Consider the following 20,112-nt stretch of genomic DNA (forward strand, 5'->3'; position numbering starts at 1 on the left):
ACATATTTTAGATATACAGTCAAATAAAGAAATTCATGAGTGCGGTTTCAGTATTATTTTCTTAAATATCGTACACAACATAAGATTCTTGAAGGTTTCAATAGTTTATAAATTCATATTCCTGATTCGGTTCTGTATCAATGAATATTTATTTCTCCTTTGTTTTCCTTCAGCTCAGTTAATCCTACTCATAATAAACATGTTACACTTTTCTGTCGGTGAAGAAAATAATTGACTTTTACATTCATGCACAACTTTGCTTTCTGTCGTATGGCATCAAAAATTAGAAATAGTTTTAAATCACTGATATACAGTTGAAAAATACATTTGATGTTGTGATGTTCCTGCTCCTTGTGTCCAGACATGGTTCCTAAAGGGTAATAAATTGTTGGAGCAGGTGGCTGCAGATACCTGCATGGACCCCACAGTTTTACGGGTCTCATTCTGTCCTGATAACTAGTCATAGTCTTTCTCCCAGTAAATACAACTATCATCTTTGTATTTTTATTTCGGATCCTCGTTTAACCCTATTCCTTGTTTTCTCACTATCTCACTCCAGTAGCAGAACACTGACATTAAGAAACAAACATCCCTGAATTGCATTATCAAACTTCTATAACCGCTGGATCGAATAATTATAACATTGTATGTATTTGTTCATAGTTTAAAGATACATACTTTTAGGACTGCCGTTTAGAAAAAAGCTGGATGAGCTGTCAACTAGTGTCTAAAACTCAGGCACCATGTCTTCTGAGGGTGATCAACAGTTTGACAAACAGCTTGCTTTGTGAAGCGCCGCCTCACTGGGAGGGAATCGAAAGGCTAACATGCCAATCAGGTGCAAGTTGGGCGGTTTAAGTAAGAGAAACCAGATACTGCATTCAAAGCACGAAGAAGACCAGCAAGCAAAGCTTTCACAGAAAGATTCTGTAGAATATCAGAGTACAGGAGATACAGGATAGAAGATTTGACTGAATCAAGACAATAGGTTGTAGTTACTTAAATTTATGCAAACATTGTCTCAAAAGATTCATTACTGCAACATGTAAAGACAAGTGTAGTTACATTGTGTGATTTTGGCAAACAATATTCTTAAACTCATCCAAAATATTATTCAATGCAAAATTTATTTTACTTTCTGCTTACAGCAACAGCAATACATTTACTACATGTCATTACATGACATAGTTGTACTGTTCAAAACCTCTCGGTTTGCTTGAGTAGAAATGGAGTAATGTCTGTGTATGTTAAAATGTTAAACATTTACCACCCAAAATTCTCACCACTTTCAAATAGTTTATTTTATTCTAGTTGTTGCAGACTCAAATTAAATAGATAAACTTGTAAAGCATCTTTTTTTTTTTTAAATCCAAAAGTTCCTGCCGCTTGTTTAAGATACAAACAACAAGGTGATGAGAATTAAGTGATGTTCACTTGAACTCTTTTACTAAGCAGAATGTTTTATTTTACAGTGAGGAAGGCCGGAGTCTAGCTTTAGCAGACGGCTGGAGGCATCTGACCCGCTTCAAACTCAGTACTTGTTTGCTCTACGGCAAAAATTTGGTAAGATTAAATTTAGTCGGCTAAAGAAAGTCAGACGGTTCATTACGAGTGAAATCTCTTGAGGTAGTCAAGTTTCTTGTTTGTTCAGATCTTGCTAGTCATTTCCATAGTATAATTACTAATTAACAGTTGATTCTTTTGTGTCTAATTGCAATCTAATTATTCAGTTCACAATTGAAGTTTTATTATCAGGATTCTGCAAATACAGAATTTTCATAGTATATTTCAATCATTCCTATCATACAGTCAAAGCTCCCTAAAAAGGATACATTACCTTTCTGTGAACTATAATTTTGATTCCTTTGAGTATCATATTTTAGTCTGACTGATATGATCTTCTTGAACACATACTAATGCTTCACATTGATCATTTATAAGCTTATTAGTTACAGTTACTTATCAGTTACTGTCTGTTAGTGAACATTAGTGAACAGACAGCATCAAAAGGTGTAGATACTTTTAAAGGTAACAAAACAATTTACCACATTGTGACCAACTCTCGGAGCCTGGTTGTGTAGTGAGCATGTTTTATTATTAGGTAAAGTGTAGCAATAGCAAGTCAATGTTATTATAAGTAGGACCAAGTGTCAGAAGATGTAAGTAAGTCTCTGTACGAGGGGTTACTTGAGAAAAAAAACTAAGATTCACTGATTGAATTGTTGGTCGATAGCCAGCATATATTTGAATTTGTGCAACAAACATTGAAAGGAAAGCAAAAACTATATAAAACCTGAATAATCATTCAGTTTGATAAATATTTACATAGAGCATCATTCAATAAATCGATAGAAATCTAAGTGCTCACATCAAAACATCAAATCTAAATAAATAGAAATTGTTCTAAATATTTTAATACAGACTGATGGTTGACACTGATCATTTATACGTTTTTAGTAGTGAAACCTTAACAACTACAGGTGTACTATATTTTGTTAGTGAACACACTTAAGCATGTAAGATAACAGATGGAAGGAAAGAATCATTAGTATCAAAAAACAAACAACGTATAAGTCAGAGACAAAAGCTGCACATAATTTTAAAGGTAACAAAACAATTGTTGGAGCAACTCTTGGAGCGTGGTGGTGCAGTGTAAAAACTTTAAACTTTGGGGAGAACTTAAAGATAAATATGAGCAGTAGCCTCACCTGGGCCTGTTTAGTCCCTGTCACATATTCTTAAGAAATACATTTACAGATGAGGAACTATTACTGAAATGTATCACACTAGCAGGTGTTACAGAAAGGTATCTATAGAGTTTAAAATTTAAGTGACTGTTTTCTGAACGGATGAAGGACTGACTAGTCGTGCTACCTTAAATATTTACAGTAAAACAGTTAAACTGTTGTTTTCATTCAGAGGTTCCTACCCACTCTTATGCAGGGACACACACACACACGCGCGCACACACACACGCGCACACACACAAATACTTTACTGTGCTGGACAGAGGTCAGTCCTTCTTACCATGCTATAAGTCTGCTGTTCAACAACACCAAATAACGCACCGTAAGCTAAATATTTGCAGTAAAACAGTTAAACTGTTGTTTTCCTTCATAGGTATCCCTCATACCTAGCTATAAGTCTGTTGTCTAACACCAAATAATGCACTGTAAGTTATTGTCAGAAGGAATGTCTGACATATCCTGTGGGTTTCTCATGCTTGAGGACACACACGCACACACACACATGCAGCAAGGCTCTCCTGCCCCATTCTTTCATGACAGATACACACGCAGCATGACATTCTGTTTAAAACCTGAGATAGTTACATTATGCCTAATCTAATTCAACATGGTTTAGAATATAGTATATTTATTTATTCACTTACAAGTAAATGATTCCTATTGGTTAATTCAAAGAGTTCGGGAGGAGTTAACAGCGAGCAGATGGTCACAAAGAGAGGTCGGGAGGTCACAACAACACCAAATAATGCAGCGTAAGCTAAATATTGCAGTAAAACAGTTAAACTGTTGTTGTCCTTCAGAGGGTTCTACCCGCTCTTATGCAGGTACAAATACTTTGGTGTGCTGGACAGAGGTCTGTCCCTCTTACCAGACTTTAAGTCTGTTGTCTAACACCAAATAACGCACCGCAAGCTAAATATTGTAGTAAAACAGTTAAACTGTTGTTTTCCTTCAGAGGTAGTCTAACATCAAATAATGCACTGTAAGCTATTGTCAGAAGGAATGTCTGACGTATCCTGTGGGTTTCTCATGCTTGAGGACACACACGCATGCATGCACATGCAGCAAGACTCCCCAGCCCCATTCTTTAATGACAGATACACACGCACGCACACACAGCATGACAATCTGTTTAAAACTGGAGATAGTTACATTATTCCTAATCTAATTCAACATGGTTTAGAATATAGTATATTTATTTATTCACTTACAAGTAAATGATTCCTATTGGTTAATTCAAAGAGTTCGGGAGGAGTTAACGGTGAGCAGATGGTCACAGAGGGAGGTCAGGAGGTTACAAAGTTCCCGTATGATTAAAGTCTTTGTTCGTGGGGGAATTTCCGGTCACAGGAAGAGGGAAGGGGTTTAATATCAATTAATCCTTCAAACTCCGATTAAAATTTGACTAAAGGGTATCGGAGGTCACAGGGTCACAAACGTCCTATGGGGGGAGGGGAGGAGGTCAGAAAGTTTCCATAGGGGAAGGTCACAGGGTCACAAACGTACTATGGGGGGAGGGGGGAGGTTACAAAGTTTCCATAGGGGAAGGTCACGAGGTCACAAACTTTCCATGGGGGAAGGTCAGGAGGTCACAAACGTCCTATGGGGGGAGGGGGAGGGGGTAATTAAAGGGGGCGGGCTTTGATAACGTTTAATCCATCAAACTCGGATTAAAATTTGACAGAAGGTGGTATATATAGTCTCTCTACTGCTTTATAATTTTTTGAGTCAATGTTCATAGAACAGGTTTGTCATTCATTACATTTGCACAACTGAAAATAAAAATAGATAAATGACAAACAGGTAATAAATATTTGTTTATTTTTAAAGTATTAGTTACAGTGATGAACAGATACATAGAAAGACTTTTTAAGTTGGAAAAATATGCATAAATTCAAAGTGTAAATCATATGAACGCCTATGAACTATAAATTGATCTCTATCAGGTAAGCATCTTTCAAAAGTATAAATTTAATAATAGTACGGTTTAGTTTAACAAACTCATATGTGAAAGAATACAACAAATCATACATATTTGCAATAGGTTCAGTTTACATTTAAGAAAACAAGACATTTTTATATTAAATGTCAAGAAAGATATTAAAGATGTTAAAATAGAGCAGATCTTCTTATTCTGACCTTTTTGAGCTGCTAAACTCTTTACACATTACCAAGATACCTGCAAAGGATAGGACTTAAAGATCAGTCAAATTTTATTCAATAACTTCAAAGTCCTCTGGATTCTCTTTTCTTCGTGGTGTGATGAACATTTCCTTATATTTTGTCTCCTTCCATTTGAAATAGAGGCCAATCCCACCACATATAAGAACGCCTGCAGCAAACATCAAACCACATGTGAGCAGAGAAGTATCTGTTGAGATTTGAGAAACAAGAACCAAGAGTTATGTTATAGTATGTTAAAACACAATACTACATGTTATGTTATGTTATGTTATGTTGGTTACAGTAGTCCACTGCAATATGTCTGTCTGCAAAATTTGCAATCAATCATTGAAAACTACACACTCTTAAAATGCGACAAGAAATAATATTGTGTTGCACATGACCTTTTTTTTTTTCTGCAAATTTTTTTCCAAACAAGAGTTGCAGGATCTTCAAGCCAGTTGTTTGAGGATCCTGGGTCTTATTCAAAGTTGTGTTAATACTAAGTTGTTGAATTAAAGTTACTCCTTACCCAGAATAACTTTTCTATTAGATGTGTCTGGTGAAGGGTTTCCTGTTGGTTCAACACATAGGCTGTCATATTCTTGAAACATCCAGGTAGATATTTCTGTCCCATTCACAGAACAGTTTATGAAGACTGTGAGCAAAGAAAAGGTAGTTGATGTAGGGAGCAATCTTTTTAGTTTTAAGTTGATCAAAATCTATTCAGCTTATTCAAACTCACCACATGTAGATATTTGTATTTCCCTCAAGATGAAACTGACTTGGTTCCTGACTGAACAGACCAGACGTCCTGAGATGTTCTGTCTCAGAACGATGATGTTAGACTCATTATTTCCAGAGAAAAGCTCAGAGTCTCTCAGTGAGTGTCCATCCAGAGTCCAGCTGTACTGGGGACGACTGTCCCCTCCCTCAGAGAGACAGGACACATTTATCTGTCCCTGGGACAAACACTGAGAGACAAGCTGGACGGAGGACACTGGAGCTAAGAGAGAAACATTTGTTTTATTTAATGATAGTGGAGTTTTAATTTAGCTAATCCAAAAAAATACATCATATCCAGTTGGTTTTTTTATATAATTTCTAATGAAAGCAAAAAGGGAAAAATGGCATCACTGTTAAATATAGCATTTGTTATAAATAAGATGATTGATCAAAATAATTTAATCTGACAGTAGAACAAATTAATTATTTACCTTCAACATTCAACTGAAGAGTTTTCCTCTCTAAACTCTTTCCATCTGAGCCAAAGATTTCCAGAGTATAAGTACCACTGTCATTTCTGCTCAGGTTTGTTATGATTAATGTACCATTACTGAGAATGAAATCATGTCTGTTCTGAAGACCAATTAGTTGAGAATTATTGAATGTACCCCTCATGATTTTTGATGTGTTATGTTTGCATTCATATTTAGGTATTTCTGAAATGTTATTCATCAGCTGGAGGAGGACTGCTCCCCCCAAAGATCCAAAACACTGAGCTCCATCTTTTCTGAAATCACAGTAAGTTTCTGCACCTGCAAGTTTAAAAAAAAAAAGCAATTAAAAAAAAGCGCCAAAAATGATGCTCAAAAGTTACAAATTGAATAATAAATCATGAGTTTGTTTCAAAATTCTTGTTTTTTTGTATTTTATTAGCATTGTTTTTTGTATTTCCCTGACATTCTTGAGATAAATACCACTTTCAAGAAAACCTTGAAGCCAATCAGACACGTTATAAAAATCTTTCACAGTGAATCTTGGGGGAACGTGCCTTTGGACTCTCATTAAAGAGATGTTCTTCTACTGGGATAATTATTCAATAAAACAATTCACATTTTATGAATCTGAAGCTGAAATTTCTGTGGGATTTCTAAATTTCAAATGTTTTTTTTTTTACTTTACAATGGTTTAACAATATGCAAGATGGGATTTAAAGAGTTATACTTGACGCCCAAACTGACGTCACGATAACTTAACGTCAGTTTGTTATTCGGAAAACACATTTTCCTCCTTTGCAATAAAAATAATAATGTCAAACAGAAGACCTATACTACATTTTATATGTGAAACATATTGGATTATAGAAAAGACTGGAAAAAAGAAACAAGGATAAACAAGCAAGGATGGGGAAAAAAAAATCTTTAGCTTTCTACTTTCTTTGTGAATTTTCTGTTTTTTGTCTAAATGCATGTACCATGTTTTTATTTTATTTTATTTACTTTCACCTGCAACTGCAAACCTAGTGAACAGTAACTAATCAGTAATTAATTGAAAAATACATTTCAGCTTGGTAAATATCTGAATTTTGAACAGTAACATCCTTTATTTCTACAGCTGCAAAAAAAATAATCTCATAGACGGAGAGCCGATCTTTTCTTCATGCAGGGTTTGAAATAAGTCCAAAACCAGAGGTTCCGGACCCAAAGGGTAGAGCTGGCTAAAGGTGCGGAGACCTGGATGGCGAGGTTTAGCAGATAGCATGCTTCTGGCCATTGGCAGATCAACGAGAGGTCAATTTGGAAAAAGGTCACATTTGGTCCAGGTGGTGATGTTGTTGAACATCTTTAGTTTAATCTCAATCTTCATGCTACAGATCGATGCTGTATGTCATATAGCTCTCAGAGAGTGGGACCAATTACACATTTATTAAGCTATATTTCACATTCTCTACGCTCATGTGTGAATCTAACTGTTGAAATAACAGAACAGCTGTGACTACTATTTAACAAAGTTCAAGTGATATTCAGACAGTTCTCAACATACAATATTCTCACTTTGTATTCAGTTTATTTATTGTTATAAAACATTTTTTAAAATTTCCAACTCACCCCAGGATACCTCTAGTAGCACCACCAGTATTCCAACCACAGCTGTTATTTTAAACCAGCTACCAGACATCATTGTGCAGCTGAATTGCTTAAAAGTCATCTTGTTACTGATCGGCCTGAGCAGACAAAGCTGTGCGGAGGTGAAAAAGGAAGTGGTGACAGTTTAGTCAATTCTGCTGCCCCCCTCAAGCCAACTTGTGTTACATTTCCACTGTAGTCCAAAACAAAAACGAGATTTTCACAGTTTTTTGTGATTGCATATAATCTTAAAGATAGTTTGAACAGTGAAAGCCCATCAATTTACCCCAGATCCTGTACAAAATTAGTGTTGCAAGTAAATATGCTGAATCATTTACAAATTCCAACTTCTTACCATTTCTAGTGAACCAATAAAAGTTAACTAATTATAAAACAAAAATTTACCGTCTTATAAACTGCTTTTATTTAAACTTTTTTAACCAATTTCACACAAAAGCTGACATTCTCTCGTCACTTCGCCTTTAACTGTGAGAGCTCTTAAGTGAAAACAACAGAGGAAGTCTAAAAATATTCTGACCACGCTAATACTGCAAACTGCTGGAAATATATTTTTGCTGCCGTTATACTCAAGTCAGTCTGCATGAACGTCAGTGAAAACTGAACTCGTTTTCTCATTGAGGATCAGCAGGCTGCACAATAGTGAAGGTGGTATCACTGTCACCTTGTAGCAAGCTTTTTGCCAAATGTGTAAAAACCAAACTGACAGATGACACAGAATCTGTTCTTTTCTTTAACTGATTACTAGATTTAAACTGGAATCCCTGCACAATAAAACATTGTTTTTTTAACACGGTTGTACATAGGCTTAAAATCTTTCATACAATTCATATCTGATATACAATCAATCATAGAAGACTCAAAGCAGAGTTGTAATTAAATTTTCTGAATTTCTTAAGGACGTTGATCTCCTGAATTGTAAAAACACAGGAAGGAGAAATTTATAAAAACATGAGATAGATGAGTCTGTTCAATGACATTAAAGTCATCTGGATTCTCTTTTCTTTGTGGTGTGATCAACAAACTCCTTGTATTTGGTCTCCTTCAATTTGTAATAGAGCCAGATGCCAGAACAGGAAAGAGTAGTTGAACCAAACAGCAAACCGTGTATGAGCAGAGAGATATCTGGAGACAAGAGCAACAACAACCAGTGGTTATACTGGAACGAAACAGCAAAGTCAGCTACAACTTGTATTAATATTTCTGGCCAAAATATACTGCAGAGTACGCTGGATCATTTTATAATTTTATGATTTGGTATTGAAGAGAACTCTTCCTTTTTGACAATCATATTGCACAGATGAGTTTTTTAAATTAATGAATTGCAAAATGATCATGTTCTGGTTTCCTAATGTCAAAAACAATGTGTGTTATAACGCGTCTGGTTACAAAGATCCAGGTTATGTCTCACCTTCACAAACCAGTAGAGCTTTTTCCTCGGAGGCGTGGCTGACTTGAGTCCAGACTGAGCAGACCAGACGTCAGACAGAAAGGGGGCAGAGAAAAGAGGGGACGACATTCGACAAAGGCATCGAGAACAGGAGTCGAACTAAGGACGACAGCATTGAGGTCTATAGCCTCTGTATGTTGGACACTCGCTCTAACAACTGTTTCACACTAGGCCCGACTTTTAAAAAAATAAATAAATAAATATAGGAAAACTCACCATGTGATACTCTCAGTAGCACTATCAATAGTCCAACAACGGCTTTCATTTCTCTCTAGCAGCTCCCACACTACTTTGTGCAAATAAACTATCCAGAAAGGTGTAAAATAGCTCCTATTCATAATCAGCCTGAGAAGAGAAGCCCACAGATGAGAAAAGAAATGATGAGAGTGTGATCACTTCTCAACCAAACACGAAACACCTCCCTCCATGGCAAACGTTTTGCTATGGTGGCACTGAGAAAAAACTGAACACTCAGCTGTCAGATTGCAAGTTTACCAGTTTGCTGAATCAGGCTCAAGGGTTCAGACAATTTCTAATCATAGAATAGGAGGCAGAATGTTAGTTATTAGGCTCTTCTCCTGTGAAATCAGCTCCCAGTTTTAAGGCAAACACTCTGTCTACTTTTAAGACAAGGATTAAAGTTTTCCTTTTTGATAAAGTTTACAGTTAGACTGGCCTAAGTTTTCTCTTTAGTTATGCTGCTATTGGCTTAAGGTGCTGGAGTGCAAACCTAAGACGTTTTCTTTCTTTTGGCTTCTAATGTTCTTCAATTTGCATTATTTCCTGTTATTTTTACTGTTAAATTTATGTATTCCTTCAATTTTTTTTTCTCTCAAAAGAGGTTACATCTGGTCTCACATTCCACTTGTCTGATGCCTTCCTGGCTGAGATAATACTACCATCTACTAATCACTCTCTCTCTCTCCTGCTATTTTTTTTTTTTGTTACTTTTGATGAGTATGGATAGTGTTGAAGTATATTTTTGGGGTTATACATTTCAATGTCATTATCTTGTGCTGCACAGTCAGTAGACGTCATCACTATGTTTGGGATTAAATAAAAGAAAGGACTTTGAGAAAAAAATCATTGTAATAATTTTAACAAGAGAAACATTACTTTAAAAAAACTCATTAAATGAGCCAAGAGGAACAGATCAATCAAATGTATCAAAAACACATTTTAATCTGAATGATTGTAAAGAAAAACAAAAGAAAACACTTTTGTTCTTCTTTGTGTGTGTTGCACCTTCACACCTAGTAAAGGTGCAACACGTGTATCTGAGTTGCATGTTTATCTGAAAGTAGAGCAATTAAGTAAATTGTAACTGAGGATGTTGTACACTTAAACAGATTCTCGACTTCAGCACCACACTCTGATTTTTGAGTCGGCGTTTATGAAAGAACCAGTTAGTCATTCATTACATTTGCACAACTAAAAATAAAACAGGATAAATGACAAACAGGTAAGTCTTTAGTTTATTTTCAAGTATTAGAAGCAATGATATATATATATATATATATATATATATATATATATATATCTGAAAGGCTTCTTAAAGTTGGAAAAGTATACATAATTTCAAAGTCCAAAACTTAATCAAGAGATCTTTCCTGCAAACAGCTATCACTTAATAACTCTTTGAAGACTTTGAATTAATGAGTTACAACAACATTTAATTTTCCTTTGGGATCAATAGTGTTTTTCAAATTTTAATTAGAATTAAATTACGAATGTCTGTGAACCATCAGTTGCTCTCTATCAAATACATAAAGTACAACTTGTATAATATTACGGTTTAGTTTAACAATGAAAATTTTATATTTAAATCAACATGCATGTTTATATTAAATGTCAGGATAGATACTTGTATAGATGTTAAAATAAAAGTTATTCAGACTTTTTCTCTGGCATTTAAAATGAGCTGCTGAAATCTTCACACATTAACAAGATAGTACGGTTTACTTTAACAAACTCATATGTTAAAGAATACGACAAATCATACATATTTGCAATAGGTTCAGTTTACATTTAAGAAAACAAGACATGTTTATATTAAATGTCAGGAAAGATATTAAAGATGTTAAAATAGAGCAGATATTCTTATTCTGAACTTTTGAGTTGCTAAACTCTTTACACATTAACAAGATACCTGCAAAGGGTAGGACTTAAACATCAGTCAAATTACTTTGTTCAATAACTTGAAAGTCCTCTGGATTCTCTTTTCTTCGTGGTGTGATGAACATTTCCTTATATTTTGTCTCCTTCCATTTGAAATAGAGGCCCATCCCACCACATATAAGAACGGCTGCAGCAAACATCAAACCACATCTGAGCAGAGAAGTATCTGTTGAGACTTGAGAAACAAGAACCAAGAGTTATGTTAGCATCAATACAGTACAGTGAAAACACAATGCAGTAAATACTAAATATATGACAGAAGTCTTGGTGAACATAGTGCAGGGCAATGTGTCCATCTGTGTAAAATTGCTGTGGTGGTTCAATCAATCATCTTAAAATGTCATAAGATATGTTCATGTAAAAAAAATATCTTGGATGACATAATTTTCTAGGCAATCTAAAACACTAAATATTTAAAAGAAGCATTAGGATGATTTTACTCTCACCTTTACACGGGTAAATGAATTCTCCTTTGGAGACACGACTGATGTGATTCCTGACTGAGCAGAGGAGACGTCCTGAGACATTTTGTCTCAGAATGATGATGTTTGTCCCATTGTTTCCAGAAATGAGCTCAGAATCTGTCAGAGTGTTTCCATCCAGAGTCCAGCTGTACTGAGGACTGTCCCCTTCCACTATGAGACAGGACACCTTCAGCTCTAACTTGGACAAACACTCAGTAACTAGCTGGACAGAGGACACAGGAGCTGAAGGAGAGACAATAAATTGTGAAATAGTCATGAAATGAACACACCTTTGGTCTCTTTTTTTCAAAGTTTGTAATAATAAACAGAAAATGTATAAAGATCTGTGTTAAAGATATGATACATTGCCATAACTTTATCTGAAAAAAAGAGGAAATTCACCTTGAACAGTCAACTGAAGAGTATGTTGCCCTGTTTTCCGTCCATCTGAGTTAAATGTTTCCAGAGTATATTCACCACTGTCAGCCTTCATAAGGTTCTTTATAGTAAATGTACCATTACTCGGTATTAAGAGATATCTGCTCTGGAGGGGATGTGGAAAAAATGTGTTTGTTTTGCCCTTAAGGATTGTTGAACTTTGATGTCTCCATTCATATTTAGGTATTTTTAACAAGCTATCCATCAGATGGAGGACCACAGTTTCCCCCACGGGTCCATAACACTGAGCTCCATCCTGCCTGCCATCGCAGTAAGTTTCCATTTCTGCAAGTAGATGAGAGTCATTTTTGTGAGAGTCCACTTACACACAAAACTCCTGACAATGCTGCAGTTCCTGCAAATATGCTTCCATTTATTTTACAGGTCATAATTTATTAGTTTTTGTTCATTTTTAAATGATTGTTTATTTTATCAATTCAGCTATGATTTGCAATTATTGTTTGCTTGCTCTTAACAGAAAACCTCAATTCATAAGTTTTATTTGCATCTTCATATGAAAACGTGACCAGTTTTTATTATTAAATGCAACAGAAAAACTAACATTTGCACAGAACTAAAAGAAGCACATATGAAAACTAAAGCTATGTTATTTTAAAATAAAGTGTGGTATCTTGGAAGTTAATCCTGTCTCAGTCGTAAAGTACATATGTTACTGTTTATAAATTTTATGTGTGACATTTATTAATACAGGGTCAAGATTTGGTACTTTTGGATACAGCACCCTTTTAAATTGTTTGTACTACTTATATATTTTTCATTTTGTCACATCAGAACCTTAATCTTAGATGCATTTCATTAGAATACTGAGTAACAGACCAACACAAAGTAGTGCATAACATTAAAGAGAAAAATGATAAACAGTTTTCACAGGAAGACTTAATACGAATGTATGCCATGCAAACTGAGTCAAAATGCAGTCATCTTTAGCTCAAGTTATAGCTGGAGCTTCTCAGTTGTGTTGCTCTGTCGTCTTCACACATTGGAAACTACAGGGAAAATTATATATGTTCCTTTTTGCAAAATAATAAAGCTAAAGGTCCGTCAAAGTCAATGGAGAGCATCAATCAGCATCAACTTTCAAGTCTGGATTATGTTCCAATTTGCAGTGGTCATCATTAAATCAATTTGAAACACCCTGCAGTTTATAGTTGCATGACGGTTCAAAAGGTTTAGTGGCAATAAGTTTGCAAACTGCTGCATTTAACAAGACAATAAAACAAATATTTGGTCAAAGTAAATTATCTCACCTTCACAGACAGACACAGTTTGATCTCTGGAGACATGACTGACATGATTCCTGACTGAGCAGGACAGACGTCCAGAGATATTTTGTCTCAGGACAATAAAGTTTGTCTCATTATCTCCAGAGAGGATCTCAGAGTCTGTTAGTGCATGTCCATCCAGAGTCCAGCTGAGCTGAGGACTGTCCCCTCCCTCAGGAAGACAGAAAACCCTTACTAGTCCTTGGGACAAACACTCAGAGACAAGCTGGACAGAGGACACTGGAGCTAAGAGAAACACACAGAGATGGCTTTTGACATGATTACAAAGTATCTTTCAAAGTTTGAAAGACATAGACGGCAAAAAGATTTACCTTCTATTAACAACTGTAGAGCCTGTTTTGGATTTTTTTGTTCATTTGAGTCAAAAAACTCAAGTGTGTATTCACCACTGTCAGTGCTGTTCAGGTTATTGATCCTCAACGTTCCATTACTGGGAATAAACACAGACCTGCTACTCAAAGTATTCTTTTTAATCTTGTTCTTTTCGCCTGTGAAAATCATTTGGTAGTTTTTGGTCATTGATACTTTCTTCCTCCACTTGTATCTGCGTATTTCTGAGGCACTGTCCATCAGCCGGAGTTCCACACTTCCACCCAAAGCTCCATAGCACAGAGCTCCATCTTGTCTGCCATCACAGAAAGTCTCCACTGCTGCTCAAGAAAAGAAATGTCAACAGGAATTTTTTTTTTTTTTTTGTATTAGTTTCCCCAATATAAACCATATTGGCAGGGTTTCAATGGAAAATGAGCAACTGTGATATATTGACTGATTTTCAATTTACACTAATAAAAGCTGAGCATTGACTTTTCAACAATTTGACAGCAAATATGTATTGTAGGGAAATGTCAAAACCACATTTCTTTAAAAAGAAAGAAAGCAACGCAGTGGCTGTCAAAGGTGGTACAAAATATCACGAAACTGAGTGCAAAGTTTTATCTTGACATTATATCACTTCCCCAGTCTCATCGAATCAACATTTTTGTTTTGCAAAAAACCGAAACCCTAACCCCATTTAGGAGTGTTAAGTCTGTTTTTTACAGATCATTCAGTAGCCTTAACTAAAATCGGTGTTGTTAGCAAAAAAACTTAAAAATATGGTTCTAAAAATTAAAAATAACCACTGACCTTGTGATACTCTGAGTAGCATCACCAATAGTCCGAAAACACCTTTCATGATAGTCAGACGAAATGCAGCACCAAAAACTAAAAACTGTCTGGTATGACTAATATATGGAAAGACAGAAACTATGTCAGCAGTGGTGGAAAAAGGAAGTGATGACTGCTTGATAAAGTTTTAGATTGGAAAATGAAACAGGACCTTCATTGCGTCTCACCAGGTTCTTTTGCCACCACAGTGATTAAAAGGTAAAGCCTGCATGTACCATGACACCAGACAAAATTTATTTAGCTTTAAAAAAATTCTAGAGTGGAAAAACGGAACATTGCAGAGGCAAAAGATGTCATTTTTGACCTTCTTTATTCTTTAAATATTTGATATAAGCATAAAATCTTTTCTGAAAAAAGTGGGGTAAGTATGAAAAATATAAGGGAAAGCCACAAACCATTAGCAAATGACATCCTTTTTTAGATAATTTTCTATAAACTGTAAATATCCGATTCAAAATAATATTTACTAGTATAACTAAAACAAATATAGGATTATTTAATTTAAAACCCCCAAATTTTTCATAGTATATATATGATGAAAACAAGCTATATTTTTCAGTCATGTTGCTTCTGCAGCTCTAAACAAATTTGTTTTAGCTGCACTTAGGACAAAACTGCTCTTAGTGTTACAAAGGTTTCTGACCCCTGCACTAAATACATGGAGAAAATAGTATAATATGAAGTTATTCGACATTTTATCTACTGCATATCAGTATTCAGTACCTTTAAACGCTTAAAAGAATGTACAAAGAAATGCACTCAGAAGTTATTTATTTATTTCAAACATGATAGCAGTATAAAATAATACACATGAACAAGGAAGTGGGATTAGTCAATGTTATCAAAGTTACTTCAAGTTAAGATTGTTATTGCACAGCTGGTTAACCTCTGAACTGGGTCCATCACCATGGTAACCTATTCTGGAAACGTGTCATCCTCTGGATGAGACCGAATTCCTAAAATATCAGGACTATTGATGGGGATTTTTCATTGAGGGTTAGAAATGATGTTAAGTCAAGATCATTTTTGACTTAAGATCTCTGACCTTGTCAAAAAAGATCAGAGATCTTTGCCTTGGACAAAAAAGCAGAGATACAAAAAGACAGGAGAAACTCAGTTCACATTTTTAAGTTAAAGAAACGACAAGAAGAGAACAAAAGATATCAGCATCATTTAAGTGTGTTTTATGTGTTTCCAAAGTATTGTGTGTCTGTACCAATGTTCATAGTCCCATTGCTTGCATAGTTTTTAAAAACTTCTTAAAAATCTCAAACATACTGTATCATAACATGTTTCATTAGACATTATGGAGTCTGGGTGGTGGAAAACAAACTTTTATTGTTGCCCCTCCCTTGCTGGACAAAATGTTTTCATTCAATAGAGAGGAGATTAAAATACGGAAGAGGATTAGGGCCACAGGAAAAAAAAAAAAAAGTTCTGACTTTAATCTCATAATTCTGAGATTAATTCTGAGAATTAATTCTGAAAAATCTCTCAGAATTCTGAGTTTAATCTCAGAATTCTGAGATTAAACTCAGAACTGTTTTAATTTTTTTTCAGTGACCCTAATTCTCTTCCGTATTAAGAGCAGTGCAGCTCATTTTGCAACACTAAGCTACTCTGATCACATCTATATAAGACGATTGTAAATACGGTTGGCTACAACTTGTAACTGATGACACACAACTTTACACAACTTTTATCTCAACTTTACAGTTCATCAACATGTACGGTCAACACAAACAAGAAAAGAACATCAATAAAAGCACATTCATCAACTTTTTGAGGCAGTAAATCTAAACTAGTTCACAGACACATAGCTTGTTAAAAAAATTGAAGGCTTTTAAAGTCACAGATCCTAAAGACTGAATTATTTGACACAAAGATATAACTTATATGTGCGCTCAAAATCTAGGAAAAACAGATATTTGGTTATGAATTCTTCTCTTCTTTCTTGATTTCAGTATAATGCAGACAACATGAATTTATCTAGTTGAGGTTTGCTTATGTACCTTTGCATACACATCATCTGATAATGTAACATCAGAATGCCGAGGTTTCTTCGTCACTTGGCTGTACTCTGCTTGGACGTCCACCGATCGCTCCTCTCTCCTTCTCCTCTCGTTATCATTGGTCAGTTCTACATTATCTTCCTCCACTACAGAAGAATGGGAAATTATAGCACAGGATGTCAACTGGATGTGTTTTGCTTCAACGTTCAAGTGTTAATGTCATCACTAAGAAATAACTTTATTACCTCTGTTGTTTTTTTTCTTCTTCTTGATACGGATGATTGCAGAGCTTACAGCTATGATAGTTATCAGAGCTCCAAGTGCACCAGCTACTACTGGCCACCATTCTGTTCAAAAAAAATAATAATAACACAACTAAAATACATAAAAATAAAATAAATAAGTACATTTAAAAAAATGAACTCTCATTACTACATTTTCACTTGTTAATGTACTGTACAAGATTGATCAATCCTCTAGGTTTGATTCAAAGTTGCGTTAAAAATAAGTTGTTGAATTAAAGTTACTCCTTACCCAGAATAACTTTTCTATTAGATGTGTCTGGTGAAGGGTTTCCTGTTGGTTCAACACATAGGCTGTCATATTCTTGAAACATCCAGGTAGATATTTCTGTCCCATTCACAGAACAGTTTATGAAGACTGTGAGCAAAGAAAAGGTAGTTGATGTAGGGAGCAATCTTTTTAGTTTTAAGTTGATCAAAATGTATTCAGCTTATTCAAACTCACCACATGTAGATATTTGTATTTCCCTCAAGATGAAACTGACTTGGTTCCTGACTGAACAGACCAGACGTCCTGAGATGTTCTGTCTCAGAACGATGATGTTAGACTCATTATTTCCAGAGAAAAGCTCAGAGTCTCTCAGTGAGTGTCCATCCAGAGTCCAGCTGTACTGGGGACGACTGTCCCCTCCCTCAGAGAGACAGGACACATTTATCTGTCCCTGGGACAAACACTGAGAGACAAGCTGGACGGAGGACACTGGAGCTAAAAGAGAAACATTTGTAATTTAATAATATAGTAGCGTTTTAGTTTAGCTAGTCAAAGAAACTACATAATATCCATATCTGTGCTATTTCACAAGAAACTTTTTATATAATTTCTAATGAAAGCAAAAAGGGAAAAAATGGCATCACTGTTAAATATAGCATTTGTTATAAATAAGATGATTGATCAAAATAATTTAATCTGACAGTAGAACAAATTAATTATTTACCTTCAACATTCAACTGAAGAGTTTTCTTCTCTAAACTCTTTCCATCTGAGCCAAAGGTTTCCAGAGTATAAGTACCACTGTCATTTCTACTCAGGTTTGTTATTATTAATGTACCATTACTGAGAATGAAGGTATGTCTGTTCTGAAGACCAATTAGCTGAGAATTATTGAATGTACCCCTCATGATTTTTGATGTGTTATGTTTGCATTCATATTTAGGTATTTCTGAAATGTTATTCATCAGCTGGAGGAGGACTGCTCCCCCCAAAGATCCAAAACACTGAGCTCCATCTTTTCTGAAATCACAGTAAGTTTCTGCACCTGCAAGTTTAAAAAAAAACAAAGCAATTAAAAACAAAGCACCAAAAATGATGCTCAAAAGTTACAAATTGAATAATAAATCACAAGTTTGTGTCAAATGTCATGTATTTCCAGTTGCACCACACCTGATATAAATCCTATTTCAAAGGGAATCTGAAACCAATCAGAAAATTTCAAGGAATCTTTCTCAGTGGGTCTTGGATGAATGTGCTTTAGGACTAAAACAATTCATATTTCACAGGTCTAAAGCTAGAATTGTTGTGGGATTTCTTAATTTCAAATGCTCTTTTTTTAACAATGGTTTAACAATATGCAAGATGGAATCTAAACATTTATGCTTCATGTCCAAACTGAGATTTGGGTGTCAAATGTTCTTCCTTTTCATTAGAAATAATGCCAAACAGAAGACCAGCACTACATCTTACATGGATGATAGAACAGACTGAAGTAAGGAAACAAAGATGAATAAACAAGGAAGGGGAAATAAAAAAATCTTTAGCTTTAGAGTTTCTTTGTGAATTTTATTTTATTTTTCTCTAAATGAATGTACCATGTTTTTCTTTTCCTTTTTTTAAAAATTTAATTTCACCTGCAACTGATTTTCTGAACCTAGAGAACAGTAAATGAAAAGTAAATTGAAAATACATTTCAGCTTGCTAAATATCTGAATTTTAAACACTAACGTCCTTTATTTCTACAGCTATGAAAAGATAATCGAAAAGATGGAGAGCTGATCTTTTCTTTGCAGTGTTTGAAATAAGTCTAAACTGTGACCCAGAGGTTCTGGACCCAAAGTGTAGAGCTGGCTAAAGGTGCGGAGGCGTTGATGGCGAGAGGTCAATTTGGAAAGAGGTCACATTTGGTCTAGATGGTGATGTTGTTTAATCTTAATTTTAATATCTGTCTTCATGATACAGATTAGTGATGTGCCTCATATAGCTCTCAGAGTCCGGGACCAATTACACATCTATTACAACTTAGAGAATGTATTTCACATTCTCTAAGTTCATGTGAGTCGAACTGTTCAAATAACAGAACAGCTGTGACTCTACACTTTCTAACTAAAATGTAAATTGATGTTCAGGTAATTCTTAACATGAAATATTCTCATTTTGTATTCAGTTTATTTTAATGTTATTTAACATTTTTTCAACCGTGTCATTTACAGCATTTTTTTTATCAGCTTTAAGAAAACAAATTTCCAACTCACCCCAGGATACCTCTAGTAGCACCACCAGTATTCCAACCACAGCCGTTATTTTAAACCAGCTACCAGACACCATTGTGCAGCTGAATTGCTTAAAAGTCATCTTGTTACTGATCGGACTGAGCAGACGAAGCTGTGCCGAGGTGAAAAAGGAAGTGGTGACAGTTTAGTCAATTCTGCTGCCCCCATCAAGCCAACTTGTGTTACATTTCCACTGTAGTCCAAAACAAAAACAAGCTTTTCACAGTTTTTTTTATTTTTTAATTGCTTACAGGCACGTCACCTTTTAAAGACTTAACATAGTTTGAACAGCAAAAAGCCCAGTTACCCCAGATCTAATGCTAAATTAGTGTTGTAAGCGAATGCAGGAACATTTACAAATTGCAACTTCTTACAATTTCAAACGAACCCATGAAAGTTAATTTTAACTGCATATAAAGCAATATTTTGTCATCACCTGTAACAGCTAACACAAAAGCTGATTTCTTTTTTTTTAACACCCAACACCTTTCCTTCTGAGAAGTGAAGACAACAGAGGAAGTCTAAAAATACACTGA

The 20,112-nt window shown here is 35.0% G+C and overlaps 3 long non-coding RNA genes across 3 annotated transcripts; all 3 read right to left on the minus strand.

The window, feature by feature from the left end:
* Positions 1–5,317: 5,317 nt before the first annotated feature.
* Positions 5,318–8,108, minus strand: LOC145553152 (uncharacterized). The gene is made up of 4 exons (XR_014089398.1): positions 7,742–8,108; positions 6,128–6,448; positions 5,656–5,916; positions 5,318–5,568 (listed from the first exon to the last, which is right to left on the minus strand). It is a non-coding gene; the product is annotated as an uncharacterized LOC145553152 (long non-coding RNA).
* Positions 8,109–11,591: 3,483 nt separating this feature from the next.
* On the minus strand, positions 11,592–14,255 carry LOC145553216 (uncharacterized). Its single transcript, XR_014089526.1, has 3 exons — positions 13,576–14,255; positions 12,272–12,592; positions 11,592–12,112 (listed from the first exon to the last, which is right to left on the minus strand). It is a non-coding gene; the product is annotated as an uncharacterized LOC145553216 (long non-coding RNA).
* A 1,277-nt stretch (positions 14,256–15,532) lies between these two features.
* On the minus strand, positions 15,533–17,896 carry LOC103471289 (uncharacterized). Its single transcript, XR_014089525.1, has 4 exons — positions 17,538–17,896; positions 17,325–17,450; positions 17,036–17,137; positions 15,533–16,936 (listed from the first exon to the last, which is right to left on the minus strand). It is a non-coding gene; the product is annotated as an uncharacterized LOC103471289 (long non-coding RNA).
* Positions 17,897–20,112: the final 2,216 nt, after the last annotated feature.

The sequence above is a fragment of the Poecilia reticulata genome, chromosome 10, assembly GCF_904066995.2.
Source record: "Poecilia reticulata chromosome 10, P_reticulata-male-v2, whole genome shotgun sequence".
Taxonomy (NCBI): Eukaryota; Metazoa; Chordata; class Actinopteri; order Cyprinodontiformes; family Poeciliidae; genus Poecilia; species Poecilia reticulata.